This window comes from Triticum dicoccoides, chromosome 1B (genome assembly GCF_002162155.2).
Source record: "Triticum dicoccoides isolate Atlit2015 ecotype Zavitan chromosome 1B, WEW_v2.0, whole genome shotgun sequence".
Classification (NCBI taxonomy): Eukaryota; Viridiplantae; Streptophyta; class Magnoliopsida; order Poales; family Poaceae; genus Triticum; species Triticum dicoccoides.
The window spans coordinates 178,621,165-178,628,223 of NC_041381.1; positions in this window are offsets into that span (position 1 = coordinate 178,621,165).

The following is a 7,059-nucleotide window of genomic DNA, read 5'->3' on the forward strand; positions in this document are numbered from 1 at the left end:
CTTGAACAATGATGGATCTCGCATCAAAGCCTGGTTCTCTGGGGTCGACTGGAATCCTTTGCCCGCCACTGTGCTGGCGTCTATCATCCTGTTGTCGAGGCACATATGATCCACCCCTTGGAGGAGGAGTGGGGACTCGACGTCGATCGTTGCGATCGAATCGGTGATCATACTGCTCATAGTTCATGTGCTGATCGTGCTGGTCGCCACGCCCTTCATGTCTTGGGGGCGATCTGGGGCTATGAGCCGACTGGACCGTATTCGCCGCCACGGATCTGCTATGAATCATGTTCCGCGACTGCAATACAGCTGAATTCTGATCTCCTGCTGCCCCGAGCAAATCCCTGATCTGCATCAAGCCTCTGCCAGCCTCTGACTGGGAAGGCTGAATCGACTCTGCTATACGGGTTGCAGCTGCTAAATTCTGAATCGGAGTGCGATATACCTCAGTCGGAGGTTTAAAGAGTTGGCGTCGACTGGAGTCTAGAATCCGTTGCCGCTCGCGCTCGTTGAGTGCTCGCTGAAGGTTCTCCAGTCGAGTGCGCTCAGCCAGGTTGGCCAAGCGCGCGTCCTCTAAGGCGCGAGCCTCAGGGGTTTCTCCAACGATCGGAGTGTGAAGGGCATCCATGTTCCGGCGGCGAAGCTCTTCCCTCTGCTACGAGTTGAGGGGCTCAGGGAGGTATTCCTCATGGTCGTGCGATGGATCGCCTCCGCCGTTGCCTCCCTCAGCGCCAATAAAGCCGGGGGGAACATGCGGTCCATTGACCATCAGGACCTCTGTCGCTGGATCACTGCTGTCGCACTCGGATGCAGTCTCTACGGAGCCAGTCGACAGATCGAACAGGCCGTAGAGAGATTCGTCGGGCTCGATTGCCGCGACTTGGGCAGTGGTCGACTGGCGAGCCACTGCGTGCCTTACCCACCGCTGAAGCCTCGACCGACCGGAGCGTTTACGCCGGTGGGAAGCTGGGAGGGAAGATGACACAAAAACCGGCCGATACTGAGTCAACGGTTGCCGCAGATGGACGCCGCGGATGCATGCTTGAAAGTGCGTAGCTCCGCGGACTGGAAGCGCATCCACGTCGAGCGGAGCCTCCTGCAGCCAGGCAGAGTCGTCGGCGACGAATGTGAGCGCGCCGAGATGGATCTCGCGGCCCTCAACCAAAACTCCACGTGAAACCATGATGATCGGAATCGGAAAAAGTGCAACTTCTCCAATAAGTCGCTAAGACACCTGCCCCACTGTGGGCGCCAACTGTCGTGGTTCTAAGTCTGACAGTAGTGTAGGGGGGTACTAAGGAGAGGCAAGATCCTAGCTATGGAGCAGTTGTGCACACAAGTGTTTTACGAGTTCAGGCCCTTCTCGGAAGAAGTAACAGCCCTACGTCTCGGAGCCCGGAGGCGGTCGACTGGATTATATGTGTGAGAGTTACAGGGGTGCGAACCCTTCTACCAGTGGAGGGGGGTGGCTTATATAGAGGAAGCCAAGACCCCAGCCAGCCCATGTAGAAGAGGGTTAAAGTACATTAAGGTCCGGCGTTACTGGTAACGCCTTACATAAAGTGTCATCATGACCATAAAGACTACTTAATTACAGACCGTTTGGATACAGAGTAGATCTTGAACTCCTGGCTGTCGAGTGAGTCTTCATGGTCAAGTGTCTTCAGGTTCGTCGAGTGTCTTCTAGTCTGTCGAGTGGAGTTCCTCTTGGTCGACTGGAAGACGGCTTCTTCTAAAAGATGGCTCGGGGAGGGTACCTTACGTAGGTCATGAACCTACCCTAGGTACATGACTTCATCAGTGGCCACTCCCGGTGGACCCCCGAAAACCTTCCGGTGGCCCCGGTACAATACCGGTATGCACCCGAACTTTTTCGGTGACCGTATTACAACTTCCCATATATAAATCTTCACCTCTGGACCATTCCGGAACTCCTCGTGACATCCGGGATCTCATCCGGGACTCCGAGCAACATTCAGTAATCACATACGAGTCTTCCTAATAACCCTAGCATCACCGAACCTTAAGTGTATAGACCCTACGGGTTCGGGAATCACGCAGACATGACCGAGACAGCTCTCCGGTCAATAACCAACAGCGGAATCTGGATACCCATGTTGGCTCCCACATGTTCCACGATGATCTCATCGGATGAACCACGATGTCGAGGATTCAAGTAATCCCGTATACAATTCCCTTTGTCACACAGTACGTTACTTGCCCGAGATTCGATCGTCAGTATCCCAATACCTCGTTCAATCTCGTTTCTGGCAAGTCACTTTACTCGTTCCGTAATGCATGATCCTGTGACCAACCACTTGGTCACATTGAGCTCATTATGATGATGCATTACCGAGTGCGCCCAGAGATACCTCTCCGTCATACAGAGTGACAAATACCAGTCTTGATTCATGCCAACCCAACAGACACTTTTGGAGATACCTGTAGTGCACCTTTATAGTCACCCAGTTACGTTGTGACGTTTGGTACACCCAAAGCACTCCTACGGTATCCGGGAGTTACACAATCTTATGGTCTAAGAAACTGATATTTGACATTAGAAAAGCTTTAGCAAACGAACTACATGATCTTATGCTATGCTTAGGATTGGGTCTTGTCCATCACATCATTCTCCTAATGATGTGATCCCGTTATCAATGACATCCAATGTCCATAGTCAGGAAACCATGACTATCTGTTGATCAACGAGCTAGTCAACTAGAGGCTCACTAGGGACATGTTATGGTCTATGTATTCACACATGTATCACTGTTTCCGGTTAATACAATTATAGCATGAACAATAGACAATTATCATGAACAAGGAAATATAATAATAATCATTTATTATTGCCTCTAGGATATATTTCCAACAGGTTCGCGAGGCGATGCGGGCCCTGCTATTTTTGAAAAGGATCCGGGTTCCGTTGCCTGCCCGGGGTTCATCCCCCTGACAGTAGTCCCCGAAGCTGTGAAGGTTCGCCGTCTTCGGATGAGTGGGCCTTCGTAGTTTCCCCCTTGAGCAAGGCGGATTCTGCGACCGCCGGGTCCGGCAACACCCATTGTGTGTCGGTTTTCTCGGAAACCGGATCTCGCCGTCCCGGCTGTGGCGGGAACCGAGGAGTCCGTCGAATCTTGAGGCGATCCCTTGGGCTTCGTGCAGGCGCCACATGGCGCCCTGAAGTCGGAGGGGCCTGACAGGCCACGCGCATGACGGGACCGGGCGACGGGCCGGGGCCCGCCGCCACGCGCCTTTTGTCCACGCGCATGGATTTATTGCGACGTCTGGGGGCCGGTTGCACTTCCCCGAGCAGTTAATGTGTGTGTACATGCGCACTTATTGCGGGGTAGTGGAACGGGCGTGTGCAGACGATCCCACTCCCCCACATTCGAACCGGGTGTTATAAATTGAGGTGGGCAAGGGGGCGGCGGACATTATTCTCGCTCGCGCCCTCCTGTCCCCCTACTCCTTCTCTGCTCCTTGCCACCGATGCACAGCTGCGCCCGCAGCCCAGAGCAGAGCTTCCTCCATCGTTCATCCTCTCTCTTCTTCTTCCGGCGATGTCACTGCCGTCGGGCTCCTGGATGGGCTCAATTGTCACCACCGACAACATCACCTATCTTCGATCTTCGTGGCGCCTGCTGCGGGAGACGGATGTCGGTGTCCGTCTGCCGCGCAGCGAGCAGAGGCCCCGGCCCGAGGGGCAGGAGCGCGTCGTCTTCCTCACGCATTTCAAGCGTGGCTTCGGGCTGCCGGCGAGCACCTTCTTCCGCGCGTTCTTGGAGTTCTTCCGGCTCCAACCACACCATCTTGCCGCTGGCGCCATCGTCTAGCTCTCCGGCTTCGTGACCCTGTGCGAGGGGTACCTGGGGTCGAGCCTCTGGGTGCACTTCTTCTCCTTGAAGTAGCAGGGCCGTCGTTTGGGGAGTTCGCCGACTGCGGCGCCGCCGTCATCTCGAAGCGGTCAGGGGCTGATTTCCCCAAGATTCCGCTGGAGGATTCTGCCAAGAAGTGGTAGAACTCCTTCTTCGACGTCCGCAACCACGGTGCGGACCATATCAATCTCCCCCCTTCGCTGCGTGCCGCCGCGCGCGAAGACAAACTGGGGCTACTCGCTCCGGCGCCCATCACAGGAAATCGTCAATCTCTGCGAGCGGGTGACGGTGATGAGGACGCGGTAGGGGCTCACAGGTACCGACCTCCTTGCCGCGTTCATCACCCGCCGGGTCCTTCCGCTTTAGAGGCGCTCCTGCCTCATTGGCGAAATGATCGGTCTTCAGGACCCCAACCGGATGGGGTCGACGCGGCTTTCTGGGAGCAGGTCACACGCGGCGTGAACGACATCTCCAAGGCCAACCTTGGAGAGAACTGGCAATTCGGCAAGGAGCCGTATAATCAGTCGAACCCGGCGCCGTAGGTGAGCGTCTGGTCTTCTTACTTTGCTGCCGCGCATCTTCTTATTCGTCCCGATGCGATGCGGGAGATATTTCTGAACGCGAGTCAGCATCCTTACGCCCGGGCTCCATCGCAGGTAGTGCCGGTGGCACCAGAGGAGCCCTCGGGTCACGGCGGTGAGGAGGTGGCCGAGTCCGACGCCGGCGATGGGCGTCGCGCGGGTACGTTTTGAGTCTTTCCTTCTTTATTTGCCATGAATTGTTGATCATGTCGCGATGTAGGCGACGCTGACGCCGGTTGTTGGTGTAGCGGCGTTGGGCGGGGGAGGCGGCGATGCGGGCGGAGCCGGGTCCTTACATGGGGCGGCGCCGAGCCGCCCACATGGGAAAGACAGCGCGCGCCGTGACCCCGGGCCCCGAAGCGCACGGCGGACCCGGCCGAGCCCGGGAGGCCGGCCAAGAAGAAGCGCGGGAGGCCGACCCCAGTCCCAGTCTTGACGGGGTAAGCTCCATTTCCTGCTTGTGCCTGGATTTCTTGAGTCTGTCTTGTCTCTTTTTTGCTTATTCTGCCTTCTTCTTCAGGTCGCCAATCGCGCTGGCGAGGGCGGCGGTGGAGGCCACGGCTGCTGAAGGGGCCGTGTTCCGCAGGAGCCGGTCTGACCTCACCGGCCTGGTCGAGGAGGAGGGACGGGGCGACTCGGACCTCAGCCTGGACCCAAACGACGCCGAAGCCTTGGCCTGGCGGGACAGGAACCGGGCCGAGGCGAAGCTAGAGGTGGCGTCGATCCAGGCTTGGACCGACGTGACGACGGCATGGGCACGAGCCGACACGGAGCCGGCCTGGCGCAAGATGCCGGAGGGCACGGTGGTGGCGGCGACGGTCTTTTAGCCGTCATCGTGAGGGAGGGCAGCCGTGGAGGCCGGTCTGAGGTGGTGATCCTCGACCAGGAGGTCGTGGAGGTGGGAGGCGATACCCCACCGCGCGCCGACGTGGTCGAGCGTGCGGAGGCCGATGGTGGTGGAGGCGGCGGCATCCCGGAGGTGCCTGATGCGTTGACACAGGGCGTCCCGGCGTCTGGGTTGCCGACGACTCCGGGAGGGGCGTCGGAGGATGTGCTGGCCGCGTCGCGAGCGGCCAGCGAGGGCACGCCTTGGTGCCCCGGCAGGGAGGGCACCGAGCTGCCGTGCCGCAGCCTGTGCGGAGCGAGGGCGCAGCCATCTTCAGGCCTCAGACCCAGGAGGAGGCGGCGCTGGACGCCGTCACCGCCGCCTGCGAGGCCGGACGGAGCGGCTTGAGGCTTTCGCCCAGGCCGAGGTGGAGCGGTCGCGCGACCTGGAGCGCGCCATTCTGGTAAGTCTTCTTTCTTTTGTTTTCTTGCAATTTCTTCTTTGTGGGGGCGCGCCAGTGCATCCACTGGGTGTAGCCCCCGAGGTTCGGGCCAACTACATAGTAGTTGGGTCGAATCTTAAGAGCGTTGGCCTTGTTCTGACTTCTGTCTTTTTTCAGCATTGTAAGTGCATCTAGTGCCCCTTAGTGATTTTGGTGTATTGAAGACTTATAGGTTAAGGGACTGATGCGTTTGTGAGTGTACACAGGTCTATAAGTCTATGAGGAGTTTGATATTTACAGAGACAGTCGACCCCTAAAAATGAAGTTCTTCAACTGAAGACTTTGGAATTCTGAAGACTTTCTGAAGACTTTGAAAGTGAAGAAATTGGTGTGACCCTGAAGACTTGGTAATCATTCGAGGAACATGAAGCGTGAAGACTTTTGTTTTTACTGTGTCTTTTTTTTGAGTCATAGGAAACACCATACCGTTAAAGGGGGTCGAGGAAATACTAAGGAAAAATTTCCATGTGAAGCTCAACTCAAAATCCTAAACCTACCAATCCCTTCGAGTGAAGCCATTGGAAATCTCACACAGGTCAGTCATATTCTTCAGTGACAGAGACAAAGTTCTTCTAGTCTCTGAGGAATTTGTTCTAACTGAAGAGTTAGGAATTCGCCAGTGCGGATTGCCTACCTAGTATGGAACATGATAGCCCTGAAGTATTTGAGAGTCAAGTATTCCAACCGTTGCTGTGCTACGCGCCAGCTGTCCCAAAATATCTACCAAACTAACAGTCATATCAGACAAGGGCATTTAGGTCTTATCATGTCGGGCTGCTCCCTAGGCTATAAATAGCCGCCCCCTACAACCACTAGTTGGTTGGCTGCTCCGAGAGAAACCAACACTTGTCATTTCAGAGCATCCCATCCTTCAAGGACTTTGAGAGAAAATCATCAAGTGAGGAAAACCCAAACCCAAACCTACAAAACCCCAAAGTGACTGAGCATCACTGAAGAGATTGATCTTGCATGGATCTGACGCTTGTTTCCTTTGAAGAGTGTGCTTCTTCCAGACGGTTAGGCATCAAGGTCTAGAGCATCCAAGAGGAATTGTGGATCGCCAAGTGACCGAGTTTGTGAAGGTCCGAAAGTCACTTAAAGACTTACCACGAGTGATTGGGCGAGGTCTGTGTGACTTTAGCTCAAGGAGAATACGGCGAGGACTGTGTTTCCGGGACCGGGTGTCCTCAAGTTTAAATACTCAGCCGCTCTAACCAGATGTAGAACTGAGACAGCAGATGGAACTAGTCTACCAAATCATTGTCTTCACTGAGC